This window comes from Podarcis muralis, chromosome 6 (genome assembly GCF_964188315.1).
Source record: "Podarcis muralis chromosome 6, rPodMur119.hap1.1, whole genome shotgun sequence".
NCBI lineage: Eukaryota > Metazoa > Chordata > Lepidosauria > Squamata > Lacertidae > Podarcis > Podarcis muralis.
The window spans coordinates 1,949,519-1,969,607 of NC_135660.1; positions in this window are offsets into that span (position 1 = coordinate 1,949,519).

The following is a 20,089-nucleotide window of genomic DNA, read 5'->3' on the forward strand; positions in this document are numbered from 1 at the left end:
CCTGACCAGAAACTTATTGTTGGTTAACTCTTGATTTGCTTTTTATTTATGTACATAAGCTTAGCTTGGGTCAGAGTTTGGCCCACCCCAAGGCCGCCCTCCCCCCCAGCCCCAGGCTAGAAGTCCTAAGAGGCAGCTGTCAATCAACACCCAACCAAGGAGCCTGGAAGTGGAGTTTCTAGACTGACCGACAGCAGCAGAAAGAAATGTGTAAAGTTAGGTATAGCACAGGGATGGTGCTTAGAGAGAAGTTTTTCTCCCTGTCTCCTGACATTAGAACTTGAGGACATTCGAGGACAGTGAAAAGTGGAAGATTCAGGACAAGCAAAATAAAGTCAAGGTTTAAAGACTGTCTCAAGGCAAATCTTTAAAATGTATTATAAAAAGGTAAAGGGACCCCTGACCATTAGGTCCAGTCGTGGCCGACTCTGGGGTTGCGGCGCTCATCTCGCTTTACTGGCCGAGAGAGCTGGCGTACAGTTTCTGGGTCATGTGGCCAGCATGACTAAGCCGCTTCTGGTGAACCAGAGCAGCGCACGGAAACACCGTTTACCTTCCCGCTGGAGTGGTACCTATTTATCTACTTGCACTTTGACGTGCTTTCAAACTGCTAGGTGGGCAGGAGCAGGGACCGAGCAACAGGAGCTCACCCATCACAGGGATTCGAACCGCCCACCTTCTGATCTGCAAGTCCTAGGCTCTGTGGTTTAACCCACAGCGCCACCCGCGTCCCAAAATGTAGTATAAACACCAACAATTGGGAAACACTTGCCTGCGAGCGCTCCAATTGGAGAACAGCCTTTACCAAAGGAGTCATGGGCTTTGAAGACACTCGAACTCAGGACGCAAGGGAGACACGTGCTAGGAGGAAGGCACACTTGGCAAACCCTCACCATGATCAACTCCCGCCCGGAAACTAATGTCCCCACTGTGGAAGGACGTGTGGATCCAGAATTGGCCTCCGCAGTCACTTACAGACTCACTGTTAAAACCTTGTTTATGGAAGACCATCTTCCTCGGCTACGAGGGATCGCCAAAGAAAGAGGAAGAAGTTAAACTATGGAACTCCTTCCTGCAGTAGGTAGTCATGGGCATTGCCAGGAATTTTGTTGTGGGGGGGGCAGAACCTTCAATTTGTATTGATTTGTGGGGCAGCTGTCCCCCCCCTTGCCCCCTGGCTACGCCCATGGAGGCAGTGATGGCCACCATCCTGGATGGCTTCAAAAGAGGATTGGACAAATTCGTGGAGAAGGTGAGGGCTATGAGTGGTTTCTAGCCAGGATGGCTCTGCTCTGCCTCTGCAGTTGGAGGCAGCAGTTTATTGCTGGAAACCACAGTAATAAATGAAAATCTCCTCTTATTCCCTTATAGGGGACACAAAAGCCCTTATAGAGTCCTTTGCAGGTTCTCCATCAGTCGGAGAAAATAACAGAGGCCAACCAGAGAATATTGAGAAGCAAAGCAGCTAGTAAACCTGATCTTTATTGAACTGTTGCAACAGAGTGCTCCGCTCACACACAGGAGAAGGAGGACCCCGAACAAAGGTGTGCCTGCCCTTATATAGACATTTTAAATTGCCCGCCCTGGAGTCCAAGACCACCCCCAGATACATACCTACATCACAGAAAGGGCGGTCTACAGCAGAAATCTGAGTGCATTGTTTACCTCCTGTCTGGCAGGCTACCTGTTAATGCTTGCTTGATTGGATACCCTGGGGAGCCTGGCCAGTCTTTTGTAGTGACAAATACTTAGTTCCTGAGAGCCAGGTCACAGGCTCACCCTATTCATACACAGACATACCCTTAAGACAGGATTTGTGAAGGAAAAGACAATGGGGAGGCTTTTCCATTTGACTTTGGCCTTGCAGAGAAAACATTTGGTCAGTTTGGGAGCCAAAATGGTTCCAGGGCTGTTTTCCTGCGCTGCTTCAGACATGTGGTTTATATATTTATGTACGTGTTTGCTTGGTACATTTATGAACATTTATTATATATATATAGGGACGCGGGTGGCGCTGTGGGTAAAACCTCAGTGCCTAGGACTTGCTGATCGTATGGTCGGCGGTTCAAATCCCTGCGACGGGGTAAGCTCCTGTCGTTCGGTCCCAGCTCCTGCCCGCCTAGCAGTTCGAAAGCACTCTTAAATGCAAGTAGATAAATAGGTACCGCTTTATAGCGGGAAGGTAAACGGCGTTTCCGTGTGCTGCGCTGGTGCTGGCTCACCAGTGCAGCTTCGTCACGCTGGCCATGTGACCCGGAAGTGTCTGCGGACAGCGCTGGCCCCCGGCCTCTTAAGCGAGATGAGCACGCAACCCCAGAGTCAGTCACGACTGGCCCGTACGGACAGGGGTACCTTTACCTTTACCTTTACCTTTATTATATATATAAGCCCTTAATTTATTTATTTCACCACTGATGAGGAGAGGGTTCTGCTGCTCAGATCCCGTTTGCAGGTTTACATCTGGTTGGCCACTGTGAGAACAGGATGCTGGACTCAATGGACCACTGGCCTGACCCAGCCGCCTCTTCTAATGCTCATCTAGCTCTGCAGAGTTTTCAAGGGAGGTTTCTCCCAGCCCTACCGGGAGATGCCATTGAGGACGGAACTTGAGATGTTCTTCTCCATGCAAAGCATAGGCTCTAGCTGCTGAATCCAGAGGTGGGCAGATGTTTTTGCAACACACGCCCTCCCTGAAACAGCCAGAAGCAGCGAAGGCATCAATTAATCCCAGGCATCCGATAGTGAAATGCGGCTCCGCCGGCACCATTAATGATCCGCTCACTCTTTTCCCCCAAAGGACTGACAGCCGTTCCTTCTCCGCACTTTCTTCTACGTATAATAATATGCAATGCTTTTGATCATTTTGCAAGACTGCCGTTCTCCATTTCCCCTGTTATCTGGAACAGTGGAACAGAAAGAGTTTCTTGTGGCGTGTCATAACTACAGCTCAAATGAGACTCTGAGGAAATTTTTTCTTCAAACTTCTGCTGACTTCTCATTGGTAGGGAGGGGGCGGCGAAGAGGTTGCATTTGGAAACGCTTATTTGTTTTAGAAAGCAGGATGTGAAGTATCAAAGTTGGGCAAGCTGTTACTTCACATGGTTGCCTTTAGAAACTAACCCCCTTACTCTCTACTTTTTCCCCACAAACACATGTCAATACCCTATTTGGGCAATTAAATTCAGAGGAAGAGAAACACTTATTTTTAAATTATCATTATTTCATAAAATTTACAATGCATGATTGACAACAACAACAACAACATCATGCCAAGGTGGTTTACAAAATAGAACACACTAAATTAAGCACAGTAGTTCAAAACTTTCAACAAGTGAAGATAACAATAGACTAAAACATATTCAAACTTGAGTGAACTTTCTAAACATCTGAGTAGGCTTGTCGAAATAACTATTTTGTCATCGGACGCCAAAAAAAGTACAGTGAAGGCACCTCCCTTATTTCAAGAGGCAGGGAGTTCCATAGTTTCTGTTCTGCCACACTAGAAGTTATGCATATATGGGTGAGGCGATATTGTAGGTAAAAGTGATCCCACCTTGAACCTGACCCAGTAACAAATCGGAAACCAGTGCCATCTCTGGGCACAGGTGTTATATGTTGACACAAAGCCTTGTTTTATTAAAATATTTGCATCTCGCTGTTGTTTGGGAAACATTTCTTTTGGGATGCCCTGTTGATGGAGAACCTTGCCTGCAGATCCAGCCCCTGGAGGCTCATGGCTTTGTATCTGGGCCACTTCAATGTTTTCTGTTAAAGTTTTATTTCCCCCCATTGAGAATCTCCTCCTCATTTCAATGAAGTGAAGTAGAAGGCTGAAGTACAGAAAAATAATCCTGTTGGTTATTTGCTTGCTTTCTCATTTCAGCTCCTTCTCTGGAGACAAAACACACTCGAGGCCCAAATTATTAAAAACAAACAGAACAGAGCAGGGAGGAAATGTGAAGGGCCTCCTATAACTTCCCAGCCCTGGTTGTGAAATCGTGGAGGAAGATCCAGGAATTTGATATGTATTTTGAGTCATGCTAACATGAGAGAGAGTTACGTATCTGTACCCTCTTTGCAACCACACATAACTTCCCTCTTCTGAGATGTTAAGTCTTTAGGGCCAAATCTCTTCCTGGAAAGGTCCATAACTCATATAAACTCATGGCACTTTTAACATACAGTATAAGTGGGTGGTGCTGTGGTCTAAACCACAGAGCCTAGGGCTTGCTGATTAGAAGGTTGGCAGTTTGAATCCCTGCGACAGGGTGATCGCCTGTTGCTCGGTCCCAGCTTCTGTCAACCTAGTAGTTCGAAAGCACATCAAAGTGCAAATAGATAAATAGGTACTGCTCTGGCGGGAAGGTAAATGGCGTTTCCGTACGCTGCTCTGGTTCGCCAGAAGTGGCTTAGTCCTGCTGGCCACATGACCTGGAAAAACTGTCTGCGGAAGTGGACAAACGCCGGCTCCCTGCTAGGTTGGCAGGAGCTGGGACTGAACAACGGGAGCTCATTGGAGGGATTTGAATCGCCGACCTTCTGATCTGCAAGCCCAAGAGGCTCAGTGGTTTAAACCACAGCACCACCCTCATCCCTCGCTTAGGGCCTCATCAAACCATATATGGCCCTGCTGACATATATGCAGTGATTAGCTTTGAGAGATCCCCTGCATATTTATAGCCCTCAAGATCCTTGACCCCTCTTGCTGCTGCTCTCTTAGGCATGATGAAGGACCTGACCCACCAGCTTTGATATGATGCCACTCCCACAGGTGATACGAAAGCCATCTTCAGATACCTAAAGGGCTGTTGCCTGGAAGATGGAGCCGGCTTGTTCTGTGCTGCTTTGGTGAGCAAGAACCGAACCAAAGGATTCCAGTTACGAGAGGGGAGATTCCGACTAAACACCAGGAAAAAATTTCTGACAGTAAGAGCCGTTCAACAGTGGAGGGAACAGACTTACACGAGAAGGTGGTGGGCTCTCTGTCAGGAGCTCGTCCTACACTCGAGCAGGACCCTAGCAGAGACACATGCCCTACTGGCATGTTCCCTCCCTCCTGGTCAATCGTTCGGGAGCTTCAAAAGCTTTCTTCAGCCCAAACATCACAGTGACCAGTGCCAACAGACACCGGCACACTTAGGGATCCGCAGAGCCTTCGCAGCTTGCGTAACAGACCTCAGCAACTCAGCATTTTGGCTAATCTACTTTATTTACATATAAACACACACGGAGCACTGCAACGTGGCTCCCTCTCTCTCTAGCATCAGGCAGCAAAGAGAAGAAGAAGAAAGGACAATAGTCCCACTTCACGGAACACAGGAACACAAACATCCTGTCTCCATCACTTCCCACTCTGTGGAGTCAAAACATACACCGTCATGTGAAAGACAACAATTCCATGACTGCAATCATGGAGCAGGAATTCTAACACTCTCACCGTCACAAGAGGTTTTTAAGCAGAGGTTGGGTAGCCACCCATCAGGGATTCTTCAGCTGAGATTCCTGCATTGCAGGGGGTTGGACTAGATGACCCCTGGGGTTCCCTTCCAACTCTGCAAGTCTAGAAGTCTAGGATCCTAAGCATAAGAACAGCTCTCCGCTCATGATCCCCAGCAGTTGGGATTCAGAATTATTGCTGTGGGGGTAGAGCTTAACCATCCTGGCCAATAGCGACTGATAGCCCTCTCCTCCTCAATGAATTTGTCCTGTTCTGGAGTACAGGGTCAGGTTTAAGGTGCTGGTTTTGACCTTTAAAGACCTTTGCAGCCTAGGACCCTCGTACCTAGGGGACTGCCTCTCCTGGTATGCCCCACAGAGGACCTTAAGGTCCACAAATAACAACACTTTGGAGGTCCTGAGCCTCAAGGAGGTTGGATTGGTCTCAACTAGGGCCAGGGCCTTTTCAGCACTGGCCCCAACTTGGTGGAACGCTCTGTCACAAGAGACCAGGGCCCTGTGGGACTTGACATGTTACCGCAGGGCCTGCAAGACAGAGCTGTTCCGCCTGGCCTTTGGTTTGGACTCAGTCTGACCCTTATATTGCCCTCCCCTTATGGTCTTGATCTATTGGCTACTTTTAAAATGAGGCTGCATTTAAATTGTAATTTAACCTGTATTTTAAATTGGTTCCCCCCCTTCTTCCCCCTATTATATTTTTACTGTGATTTTATTGGTGTTAGCCGCCCTGAGCGAAGGCCAGGGAAGGCCTGGCAGGGAAGGCCAGGGTATAAATAAAATTTATTATTATTATTATTATTATTATTATTATTATTATTATTATTATTATTATTGCCTTATGGGTTGGTGGTCATCACTGCCTCCTGCAGGAGGGAGTTCCATAGTTTATGTGCCAAGTGCATCTCTTTCTCTTTCTCGAATCTTCCACCATTTGGCTTCAAAGGAAGTCCACGAGGTCTAGTGCTTTGCGAGGTGGTGGGGAAGCAAATTAATTTTTGAAGTTTCTTTAAATTGCAGTCATTTACTATTAGAATGCGTGTTTGAAGGCATTACTTCAATAAATGCATGTTTAATTATTTAGAAGGGAGATTAAAAATTCTCTTTCCCCTGAGTTTAAAGTGCTCCTTTGAGTCAATTCCTCCCTCCCCTGTCAAAATTCCTTCTTGGAAAGCCCCGCCAAGTCTTTGTGGGTGGCATACCTGCTTTGCATAAAAAGGCCCCCAGGGTCAGTTCTTGGCAAGAAAATCTCCATGTAAAAACTCCCTCTTTGAAAAGCTGCAGAGCTGCTGTGCTTCAGTGGAGGCCATAAGACCGAGGTGGAACTCATGCTCTGACTCTGTAAAGGTCATTTCCCTTTTTCGCTGTTCCCCCAAACCCTGCATCCACACAGCATACAGTTCACAGAGCTTTGAACTACAGTATCCATGGTGCAGTGCGACTGTGATATCTGTCATCTATCATCTATCATCTATCATCTATCATCTATCATCTATCATCTATCATCTATCATCTATCTATCTATCTATCTATCTATCATCTATCATCATCATCTATCATCTATCTATCATCTATCTATCTAATCTATCTATCATCTATCTATCTATCTATCTATCTATCTATCTATCTATCTACCGGTATGTATCTATCATCTATCTATATCTATCTATATCTATCTATCTATCATCTATCTATAGCTATCTATATCTATCTATCATCTATCTATCTATCTATCTATCTATCTATCTATCTATCTATCTATATCTATCATCTATCTATCTATCTATCATCTATCTATCTATCTATCTATCTATCTATCTATCTATCTATCTATCTATCTATCTATCATCTATCTCTCATCTCTCATCTCTCATCTCTCTCTCTCTCTCTCTCTCTCTCTCTCTCATCTATCTCATCTATCTATTTACATACTGTTGCAGGAATTTATGTATAGGGTGGGTTGCCCCTCCAGCAGATATCATGCACATGCAGCCCACTACCAAAATCAGCACAATCGCTTTTGAGACTTTTGTAATTTGTCACCACAAAACACTTCACTACAGTTTCTTCCTATCTATTCAAAGGGCCTCTGCTGCACGATACCAAATGCAAGAATTCACTGAAAAATGTCTCTATGCATTGGCTCACTGGGAAAACTTCAGAAATTCATCTAGACATGTGAGCTCAGCTCCTCAGCAGCCCCTCTGCCTGGGTGATAATCCCTGGCATCCTGATACCTGAGGGCCAGACAGGTAGCCATTCCAGAAATAACAAACCTCACATGTTCTTCTGTTCACTCTGTACACAAACCATTTACACCAAAAGTTTCTTTCCGCCCTGGAACTCTGGAAAAAACAAAAAATTGTTCTGGGGGTTCCCAAAAGACAGATGGGTTTCATTCTGATGCAGATCCAATATCGCCCTCTGCTGCTCAGCGCTTGCTCGGTTTCAGTTGCTGTTCTATATCCTCTACACTAGGACTAAAGTTTTTATCCTTGTAGAGATTTTGCTGTATACACCACAGCTACTCCTCGCCCTTCTTCCAAGCAGCTCAGAGGCAGTGTGCACAAGATTATCCCATTTTATCTTGACAACATCCCTGTGTGTCAACTCCTGCCTGGAAACCCTTGTCCCCACTGTGGAAGGACATGTGGACCCAGAAGTGGCCTCCACAGTCAGTTACGGACTCACTATTAAAACTGTGTTTATTCAGCTCATAGTGGTGAGGGGAAATGGAAGTTCCCCCAGAAAGTCTGATTTATATACATTATTTACACAATGGGCCCAACGTGATTGGCTAATTCCAGGATTCACTTGTAGGCCAATCAGGTTGTGGATTCATTTCCACCTGGAGCTGGATTGGGTGGCTCCTGTGGACCAATCAGACTGCTGCATTCTGGATCCTATTATTCTAGGACCAATAAGACTGCTGCCTTTTGGATCCTATTCAACTCAGTACATAACAGAAGACAATCTTACTCATCTAGGAGTGATCACTAAAGAAGAAGAAGAAGATCATGAAGAAACTGGCCAGACCAGTTCTAGAATGGAATCCGCCATTAGATTTTAACCCTTGCTGGACCCCAGGAATTAAAAGGGACTCAGGCATCTCACAACAGTATTGTTTTCAAGGCGCAGATTAGGGAGGTCAGCATTGCGAGAACACAGCACAGAAACAAATTGCCTTGGGCTAAAGAGGCGAGGGGGCATGTTGATGACTGTTAACAACTGCAATTAGTCCTAGAGGAAAAAGCAAGGGATAGTATGCAGATGATTAGCATATGTAATAAGACAGGTATCCAATATCTCTATTCATTTTTTTAAATAATATTTATTAAAGATTTTAAGCATTTATAATCATCAAATACACAAAAAAACCATCACCAATGTACCGTAAACAAAGAAAAACAAAAAGTAAAGAGATTAAAACACCATATAGAAAGAAAGAAAAAGAAAATAGAACAACAAAATCAGTTAGTTAATAACCATACTTTCATCAAATTTTGGACTTCCCAATATCTCTATTCAGACCAGGTCTCTCCATAGTTTTCAGTTTAGGGATAAGTTGTAATTCAGGAGTTGAGAAAGGCTATGACTCTGGCTTGGGATCAGGGCCAGATTTAAGTTTGATGAGGCCCTCAGCTCCTGAAGGTAATGGGGCCCATTATATGTCTAGCTGTCCTTTGTCAACAACAAGTTGTCACTGTTTTTTGTGTTGAATATATGCTAGATGGTAATTGATGGACCTAATAGGGGCCCTAAACTAGAGCTTGTTTATCTTATACATAAATCCGGTACTGCTTGGGATTACCCAGTAGGCATTGTGTCTGCGGGAGGATTTGAATCCCGAACTCCATGGTCCCCATGCAGTATGCACTGCACCATAACTGGATCAGAGTGCTTGCCTGGTGCGAGAGGCACAGTGCTGTTCTGGGTGTGGGAGATAGAATCATCAAATTGCAGAGTTGGAAGTTGGAAGGTACCAGCAAGGGTCATATGGTCCAGCCCCTGCGATACAGGAAACACAGCTAAAGATGTGGGTTCAAATCCCACCTTCTCACATACAAGTTACTATGTTTTGCCAGCTCTACCTCTCTTTCAAATCAGAACCAGTGAAGGCGGTGAAGGTCCTGTGTGAGTGTCTGGAAGCGGTTGGAGGATGGATGGCGGCTTACAGATTGAGGTTGAATCCGGACAAGACAGAAGTACTGTTTTGGGGGGACAGGGGATGAGCAGGTGTGGAGGACTCCCTGGTCCTGAATGGGGCAACTGTGCCCCTGAAGGAGCAGGTGCGCAGCCTGGGAGTCATTCTGGACTCACAGCTGTCCATGGAGGCGCAGGTCAATTCTGTGTCCAGGGCAGCTGTCTACCAGCTCCATCTGGTATGCCGGATGAGACCCTCCCTGCCCGCGGACTGTCTCGCCAGAGTGGTGCATTCTCTAGTTATCTCTTGCTTGAACTACTGCAATGCGCTCTACATGGGGCTATCTTTGAAGGTGAGGTCCAGCGCTGAGAGCCTTCTGGTGGTTCCCTCACTGTGAGAAGCCAAGTTACAGGGAACCAGGCAGAGGGCCTTCTCGGTAGTGGCACCCACTCTGTGGAACACCTTCCCACCAGATGTCTAAGAGAAAAATAACTACCAGAGTTTTAGAAGACATCTGAAGGCAGCCCTGTTTAGGGAAGCTTTTAATGTTTAATAGGTTATTGTATTTTAATATTCTCTTGGAAGCCGCCCAGAGTGGCTGGGGAAACCCAGCCAGATGGGCAGGGTATAAATAAATTATTATTATTATTATTATTATTATTATTATTATTATTATTAGGTGGTTGCATCCACCTTATTTGCATGTGGGCAGGTTCTCAGTGGTGAGAGGAAGGAAAGCACTCTGTACATGATCCGTGGTGCTTGCTCGTTTTCCAAAGACTACATATCTCCCAGGGCTGGACCCTGCTTTTGAAAATAGCGCTTGCGCCCCTCCGGAATGGCAAACCAGAAAGCCACCTTTTTTGTGTGTCTCACCCCAATGCGACAAAGGGCACTAGGAGGAACCTCTGAATCTGGATGGGACCCATTTTTTCATGCATAGGATAAATAGGAGAACGGGGGCAAGGAAATTGGGTGAGTTTGTGTTTGCCCTTGGTTGGTGACCGAACACCCCTCCCGTGTGATTTCAGCCCTGCAGAAAAATAATTGCAGGAAATGAAAGAGTCCTCACGCTGTGAGTTGATTTGCCTGTTTGTGGGTGTGTGGGCACCAAGACACTTCTAAAGAGCCTGCAAAGCGGCGAAGGGGAAGGGGGGGCAAGATGCAAAGGGCCCCCCCTTGAAATACCCTTGGTTCCATTTCAATTATCCAGGCCCATTAATTTTTTGGCAGTGGGATTTCATTCCCCACGGAGGCTGCCTCGTTAGCAGAGTTCTCATGTCGGGGAAAAGGCCAGGGTGCTCGTGATTAAAAAGAAGGCCCGCCTCAACTCTGGCTCCCCACATGATAAATGGCACCGCGGATTAACATTCGTGACGGCGACAAACAGAAACCTCCAAAATAGAACTCCGCAATTACCAAAGATGTGTTCTGTAATTACCTTTTCTGTTCCTCCCGAGCTGAAGGATGAAAGCAGCGCTCTGCGGAGAGGGTGCGTTTGTGTCACACACCATTTCTTAAGGGAAATTATTTTATTTCCACCCCACCCCCCAGAAAAAGAATCTGGGAGCGAAGTTGTGAAGGTCCCAGGACTTGCCTAGCGTCAAGGTTGCATTGATTCTATTCCTGCATTGCAGGGGCTTGGGCGAATGATCCTCGGGATCCGCTGGGAGAGATCAACCGGGGGTTTGGGCTGGGTGTCCATCAATATGCGGATGATACCCAGCTCTACCTCTCCTTCAAATCGGAACCAGTGAAGGCGGTGAAGGTCCTGTGTGAGTGCCTGGAGGCAGTTGGAGGATGGATGGCGGCTAATGGATTGAGGTTGAATCCTGACAAGATGGAAGTACTGTTTTTGGGGTACAGGAGGCGGGCAGATGTGGGGGACTCCCTGGTCCTGAATGTGGTAACTGAGTCCCTGAAGGACCAGGTGAGCAGCCTGGGAGTCATTTTGGACTCACAGCTGTCCATGGAGGCACAGGTCAATTCTGCGTCCAGGGCAGCTGTTTACCAGCTCCATCTGGTACGCAGGATGAGACCCTACCTGCCCACAGACTGTCTTGCAAGAGTGGTGCATGATCTGGCTATCTCCCTCTTGGACTACTGCAATGTGCTCTATGTGGGGCTACCTTTGAAGGTGACCTGGAAACTACAACTAATTCAGAATGTGGCAGCAAGACTGGTGACTGGGAGCGGCCGCCAAGACCACATAACACCAGTCTTGAAAGACCTACATTGGCTCCCAGTACGTTTCCATGCACAATTCAGTGCGTTGGTGCTGACCTTTAAAGCCCTAAACGGCCTTGGCCTGGGATACCTGAAGGAGCATCTCCACCTCCATCGTTCTGCCCGGACGCTGAGGTCCAGTGCCGAAGGCCTTCTGGCGGTTCCCTCATTGCGAGAAGCCAAGTTACAGGGAACCAGGCAGAGGGCCTTCTCGGTGGTGGCACCCGCCCTGTGGAACGCCCTCCCACCAGATGTCAAAGAGAAGAACAACTACCAGACTTTTAGAAGACATCTGAAGGCAGCCCTGTTTAGGGAAGCTTTTAATGTTTGATGCATTACTGTATTTTAATATTGTGTTGGAAGCTGCCCAGAGTGGCTGGGGAAACCCAGCCAGATGGGCGGGGTATAAATAATAAATTATTATTATTATTATTATTATTATTATTATTATTATTATTCCAACTCCACAGTTCTAGGATTCTGTCATCACTGAATGGACATTGCCAATGCCTTGGCATTGTGGCGTGGAATATTTGCTTATTTCCCTCTTGTGCTCTGTCTCCAAAGAATGGGGTTGTCTGGTTGAGGATGTCTGAGTGTGTGAAGTCTGAGTCTCAATGTGCTGGTGTCTGTTTGTGTGGGTGTCTGAGTTTCTGACTTCTGTGTCGATGTCCGAGCGTCTGCGAGTGTGTGAGCAGCTGAATATCTGCATGTTTGTGAGTGCGTGATTATCTGTGAGTGTTGGGAGGAAAGTTTAAAACTATTTCCAAGCAAATTCTCCTACTCTGGAATTTCTTGTCCAAAATCATGTTGAAATAGGTTGGCATCTGCCTTGGGAGACAGTGGAGGAGTGCGCCTTTGAAGTCAAGCTGTTGGAGAGTTGCAGCACTTGCTGTGACTGTAGAGAACAATAGGGGAGAGACATGTTTTGTTGCAGCTGGGGCAGAGGAAAGAATTGGGTTGTGCTGCTGCAGATGCACTAGGGCGTATCTCCTCTCTATGCTCCTCTTGGCAGTCATTCGCTTGGGCTTGCCGATCAGAAGGTTGGCGGTTTGAATCCCCACGACGGGTTGAGCTCCCGTTGCTCTGTCTCAGCTCCTGCCAACCTAGCAGTTTGAAAGCACACCAGTGCAAGTAGATAAATAGGTACCACTGCGGTGGGAAGGTAAACGACGTTTCCGTGCGCTCTGGTTTCCTTCTCGGTGTTCTGTTGCACCAGAAGTGGTTTAGTCCTGCTGGCCATATGACCAGGAAAGCTGTCTGTGGACAAACTCCGGCTCCCTCAGCCTGAAGGCGAGATGAACCTTTGAGTGGACTTAACCATCCACGGGTCCTTTACCTTTTACCTTACCTCCTCTGGTTACTGTTATGGATGCACGACCTGTCTGTCTCCAGGCACTGTATTCATCTGCAAGTGATTCCCACGTGGTTGATGTTGTTTCATGTCACATTTGCACACATCTTTTTAGCGCAGAGTTGGGCCTGGTGCCAGAAGCCAGCTCCCCGTAGAGAAGAATCACAGTTTTTCAGGATTTGTTTAAGCTCGCTCTGAATCACACTTCTGCACCTTGGCTGTGTTTCACAATTTATTTAAACGTAGTGGCATTTTATTGATTATATTGGAAGGCACTTTTGAGACCACATTGTGGGCGAATTCCACATTTGGGAGCGAGTTCCACTGCATATCTCTGCGCTGTGTGAAGAATTCCTTTCTTACATCTCTCCTGAACCTCCAAACATTCAGCATTCTTGGATGTCCACAAGCTCTAATATTCCTCCAAGAGAGGAAGAAAAGCTTCTCTCTTCCCATTTTCTTCATGCCACGGTGTGCTGGGCCCGGGGGTAACCCGAGCACTGCGGTCCAGGTCCAGTCCAGAATCCGTAGGTTCCGCTGAGAGTCAGTCCGACAGGGTCAAGACAGGACACGAGGCAGGAAACCAGGCAAGGACAGGTACAGGATCTCAGGCAGGATCTGGCATACAGCAATGTTGCTCCCACAACCTGGGGCAGAGTCCGACAGCCTTTTATCTATGTCGGGGTAACGGCCGGTCCTGATCCCCCGGCAACTCACCTCCCTGTCTCACCCGAAGGCGAGCACTCCTCCTGCAAGTACTCAGGTCTCTCCTTCTCTCAGACATCAGTCTCTGCAGCTCGGGAGACGTCGGTGGGTTACCAGACCCAGGGGCCGCCTCAACCTCTCCTGACCCAACTGGTAGTGGAGCAGCTGTAAGTGATGGCCCAGCTGGAGGCAATGAGGTCACCCCCGCATCTGGAGCCAGGGCAGGCTCAGGCCCCTGACTCGGCCCAGTTGGTGTTTGTTGCGGGGGAACCTGTGCAGGATCAGGCCCCAGACTTGGTTCAGGTGATGCCTGAGGCAAAGGATCCGGTGCAGGCTGAGTCTCCTCTGGTTCCGAGTCATAGAATCATAGAATCATAGAATCATAGAATCATAGAGTTGGAAGAGACCACAGGGGCCATCGAGTCCAACCCCCTGCCAAGCAGGAAACACCATCAGAGCACTCCTGACATATGGTTGTCAAGCCTCTGCTTAAAGACCTCCAAAGAAGGAGACTCCACCACACTCCTTGGCAGCAAATTCCACTGTCGAACAGCTCTTACTGTCAGGAAGTTCTTCCTAATGTTTAGGTGGAATCTTCTTTCTTGTAGTTTGGATCCATTGCTCCGTGTCCGCTTCTCTGGAGCAGCAGAAAACAGCCTTTCTCCCTCCTCTATGTGACATCCTTTTATATATTTGTACATGGCTATCATATCACCCCGTAACCTCCTCTTCTCCAGGCTAAACATGCCCAGCTCCCTTAGCCGTTCCTCATAAGGCATCGTTTCCAGGCCTTTGACCATTTTGGTTGCCCTCCTCTGGACACGTTCGAGTTTGTCAGTGTCCTTCTTGAACTGTGGTGCCCAGAACTGGACACAGTACTCCAGGTGAGGTCTGACCAGAGCAGAATACAGTGGCACTATTACTTCCCTTGATCTAGATGCTATACTCCTATTGATGAGGCCCAGAATTGCATTGGCTTTTTTAGCTGCCGCGTCACATTGTTGGCTCATGTCAAGTTTGTGGTCAACCAAGACTCCTAGATCCTTTTCACATGTACTGCTCTCAAGCCAGGTGTCCCCCATCTTGTATTTGTGCCTCTCATTTTTTTTGCCCAAGTGCAATTCTTTACATTTCTCCCTGTTAAAATTCATCTTGTTTGTTTTGGCCCAGTTCTCTAATCTGTCAAGGTCGTTTTGAAGTGTGATCCTGTCCTCTGGGGTGTTAGTCACCCCTCCCAGTTTGGTGTCATCTGCAAATTTGATCAGGATGCCCTTGAGTCCATCATCCAAGTCGTTGATAAAGATGTTGAATAAGACCGGGCCCAAGACAGAACCCTGTGGCACCCCACTAGTCACTCTTCTCCAGGATGAAGAGGAACCATTGATGAGCACCCTTTGGGTTCGGTCAGTCAGCCAGTTACAAATCCACTGAGTGGTAGCATAGTCAAGACCGCATTTTACCAGCTTCTTTACAAGAATATCATGGGGCACCTTGTCAAATGCCTTGCTGAAATCAAGGTAGGCTACATCCACTGCGTTCCCTTCATCTACCAGGCTTGTAATTCTGTCAAAAAACGAGATCAGGTTAGTCTGACATGACTTATTTTTCAGAAATCCATGCTGACTATTGGTGATCACAGCATTCCTTTCTAGGTGCTCACAGACTGTTTGCTTAATGATCTGCTCCAGAATCTTCCCTGGTATTGATGTCAGACTGACTGGGCGGTAATTATTTGGGTCCTCTCTTTTCCCCTTTTTGAAAATAGGGACAACATTTGCCCTCCTCCAGTCTGCGGGGACTTCGCCTGTTCTCCAGGAATTCTCAAAGATGACTGCCAGTGGTTCTGAAATCACATCTGCCAGTTCTTTTAATACTCTTGGATGCAGTTCATCTGGCCCTGGAGACTTGAATACATCTAGACTAGCCAAGTATTCTTGTACTATCTCCTTAGTTATTCTGGGTTGTGTTTCCTCTGCTGAATCATTTGCTCCAAATTCTTCAGGTCGGGCATTGTTTTCTTTATCGGAGAAGACTGAGGCAAAGAAAGCATTGAGGAGTTCAGCCCTTTCTGTGTCCCCTGTTTGCATTTCACCATCTTCTCCTCTGAGTGACCCCACGGTTTCTTTGTTCTTCCTTTTGCTACGAACATACCCATAAAAGCCTTTTTTGTTGCTTTTAACCTCTCTAGCAAGCCTGAGTTCATTTTGTGCTTTAGCTTTTCTGACTTTGTGTCTACACGTGCTGGCTATTTGTTTGAATTCCTCTTTGGTGGTTTCCCCCCTTTTCCATTTTTTGTACACATCCTTTTTTAATCTTAACTCAGTTAAAAGTTCTTTAGATAGCCACCCTGGCTTCTTTAGGCACCTTCCATGTTTCCGTCTCATTGGTATTGCCTGACGTTGTGCTTTTACTATCTCCCTCTTAACAAACTCCCAGCCATCTTGAACTCCCTTTCCTTTTAGTATTACTGTCCATGGGATCTCACCCAGCACTTCCCTAAGCTTTATGAAGTCAGCTTTCTTAAAGTCGAGAAATTGAGTCCTAGTATGCTTGGCTGCTCCTTTCCGCTGTATAGTAAACTTCAGAAGAGCATGATCACTCGCGCCTAATGATCCTTCCACTTCTACCCCACTAACCAGGTCATCAACATTGGTTAGGACCAGATCTAAAATGGCTGTTCCTCTTGTTGCTTCTCCCACTTTCTGGACAATGAAGTTGTCTGCAAGGGCAGTGAGGAATCTGTTTGACCTTATGCTCTTGGCTGAGTTTGACATCCAACAAATATCCGGGTAATTGAAGTCCCCCATTACTACTATCTCCCTTCCTTTTGCATGCTTGGCCATCTGTTCCAGGAAGGCATCATCTATGTCCTCCGTTTGGCTTGGGGATCTATAGTAAACTCCCACAATGAGGTCACTGTTATTCTTCTCTCCCTTAATTTTCACCCAAATGCTCTCACTTTGGCTTTGAGGTTCTAAATCTTGGATCTCTTCACAGGTATACACATCCCTGACATATAACGCCACTCCTCCTCCTTTCTTGTCTGGTCTGTTTCTTTGAAATAGATTGTATCCCTCCATTATTACATTCCAATCGTGGGATTTATCCCACCAGGTTTCAGTGATTCCTATTATGTCATATTTAGTTTGCTGTACCAGGAGCTCAAGCTCATCTTGTTTATTTCCCATGCTTTGCGCATTAGTGTACAGACATTGAAGTCCATTAATCATTCCCCCGTGTCTCTTATTTAAGGATTTTTTCCTCCCACCACTAGGTCTGCATGCTCTTTGCTCCATTCGGTCTATGACATTTGGATGATCATCTTCATCAATTGATAGACTCCTACCTTCAGGAGCACTGTCTCCCTCCCCCACATTAGTCAGTTTAAAGCCCTCCTGATGAGGTTTCTGAGATTTTTTGCAAAAACATTCCTCCCAACCGTTGTGAGGTGCAGCCCATCGCTTGCCAGAAGTCCATCTTCAAGAAACTGCAGTCCGTGATCTAAGAATCCAAACCGTTCCTGTTTGCACCATTTGCGAAGCCAGTTGTTCACTTCCACTATTTTTCCCTTTCTCCCTGGGCCACGTCGTTCAACTGGGAGGACAGATGAGATGACAATTTGTGCATTTAATTGCTTCAATTTCCTGCCCAGAGCCTCGTAATCTCTTTTGATCTTCTGGAGGCTATTGCTTGCAGTGTCATTGGTTCCCACATGAACCAAGAGGAAGGGGTATTTGTCAGTGGGTTTTATGATTCTTTGCAGTCGTTCAGTTACATCTTGGATCTTAGCCCCGGGGAGACAGCACACTTCCCGAGACATCTTGTCAGGCCCACAGATCACTGCTTCTGTTCCCCTCAGTAGGGAATCCCCTATCACCACTACACGCCTCCTCTTAGGTCTGGTCGGGGTTCTTCTGTGAGCTGTCCGTTCCAAGGTCGCCTGGACATTCCCTGAGGACTGCCTTTGCTGCTCATCTTCATATACCTGATCGACTGTAATGAGGGAGAGATCCTCAAATGGAGTCTGCTCTTCGTCTTCCATGGTAGGGGAAAGGACCTCAAAGCGATTGCGTATTTCTAAACAATCAGAGCGAACCCTGGGCCTCCTACTTCTTTGAGTCACGTTTCTCCATATATCTGGCTCCTGTGTTGGTGAACTAGCCACCTTCTCAGGGGAGTCCCCTGTCTCTTCCTTGGTGGAGACGGTGTGCTCTGTTGCTTCCAAGAAGAGTTCCAGGTCTCTAATTCTTTGGAGCGTAGCTACACGTTCCTCCAGTTGCTGGACTTTGTCTTTTAAGAGGGCAATCAACATGCAATTGCTGCAGGTAAAGCTGCCTGCAACCTTTGGCAAGATGGCAAACATTGCGCAGGAACCACAGGCGACTGCAGCTGTTCCCTCACCCTCCATCTTGAGAACGTGTCGTTGGGGGTGACTACAGTGGTCCTCTATCATAAAAAGTGTGGAGACAGGACAAATAAATCCCCCCCAAAAAACCTAGGTCTCCCCCAACAAATGTTTGAGACTAGCTCCCCTAAATCTAAAATATGGATCAAACTGCGCGCGCCGCTAGGCGCGCGCCGCTGCCCTAAAACTCTAATAAGCTCCTCCCACAGCTAATCACCTACCTCAACAGAAGCCCTGCCCCCTCTGACCTTTGCCCAGAGAGAGCAGCTAATCAGCCACAAGAAACTCACACAAGAAAACCCTTTTTGTTCCTTCTTCAGCTGCTGCCCTAAAACTCTGATAAGCTCCTCCCACAGCTAATCACCTACCTCAACAGAAGCCCTGCCCCCTCTGACCCCCTCTGAGTCCGAGCCCGAGTCCCAGGCCATCACACATGGATCATTCTGCAGATTTCTTGGGTGGCTCTTTAAACCTCACACCCTGATTATCCTTGAGATTCATGCAAAGGAGCCTTCATCTCATAATAATAATAATAATTTTTTTTATTTATATCCCGCCCTCCCCAGTCGAAGCCGGGCTCAGGGCGGCCAACACGTTGCACAACACATTTTCTGAGTCAGCCGGGTCGGACCCTTTGCTGTTTCTCTCGCCCTGGTCCCCGATTACACACATCACCTCATTGTTCTCCTGCAAAGTGGGATGCATCTCTGATGCTCTGATTATGTGTCGGGGAGGGGTGACCTCAGCTCAGGACTCCCAATAACTCTTCCAAATTAACATCTCTCGGCTTAAGCATCCCAGTTGCCTTTGATGCAGGTTTCTTGCTGCAGTTAGTTTGCGGGAGCCAAAGGAATGCTAAAAACTGTGCTGATAAATGGTGCTTTTGGAAAAGGGAGGGGGGCATCCAGCCGAGATTAATTTTCGGTGCCCTTTATTGAGGCGGGTTTGCGAGATGCGCTCAGCATCAGGGATGCCAAGGTGGCTGCTTCTTCTGAAAGGAAAGCGGTTTCTTGCATCGAGAATGGCCAGCGTTCAGGCAGCCAAGATCAGGGCACTCAGACCTGCCAACTCCATCATTTTTAAAGGGGTTGACAGCCGTTTTAATGCTGATTGATCTCCTCTACCGCTTGCAAATGGGAGCAGGGCTGGCCCAGCTGCTCAAGCAACACAAGCTGCCCCCCCCCTAGCAATTCTTAGCAAGAGGTGCTGCCCCCTTTCAAAGTCACAAGAGCAGGAGACCGGGGGACAGAACTCAGACATATTGTGGGACTCAGAGTTGGTGTGGTTGTGGTCCTTCGTTGGAGGTTTTTAAGCAGGAATTGGATGGCAGGGGAGAGCACTCTTGTGCACAAATCCTGCTTGCAAAGTTCCCATTGGAGCATCTCTCTGGGCATTGGGAGAACAGGATGCTGGCCTGATCCAGCAAACTCTTCTTATGTTCGTATTTGTGATTCACCACCAGGGCCGGATTTAGGTTTGATGAGGCCCTGAGCTCCTGAAGGTAATAGGGCCCTTTATATGTCCAGCTGTCCTTTGTCAACAACAAACTGTCACTGTTTCTTGGGTTCAATATATGCTGTATGGTAATTTATGGACCTCATAGATATCTCATGCCATTTGCACATGTTGCCGTGCAACCAGTCCATGCAGAATGTAGGCACCCTATATATAGAAAGGAGCAAACCAGGGATATTTGAGGGAGCAGGCAGGCAGGCAGGGCCCATGACTTACATCGTAGGAGCCTACACAACACAAAACACTGTTGCTGTAGGTAGGTTTTATTTTATTTGTTTTTTATCTT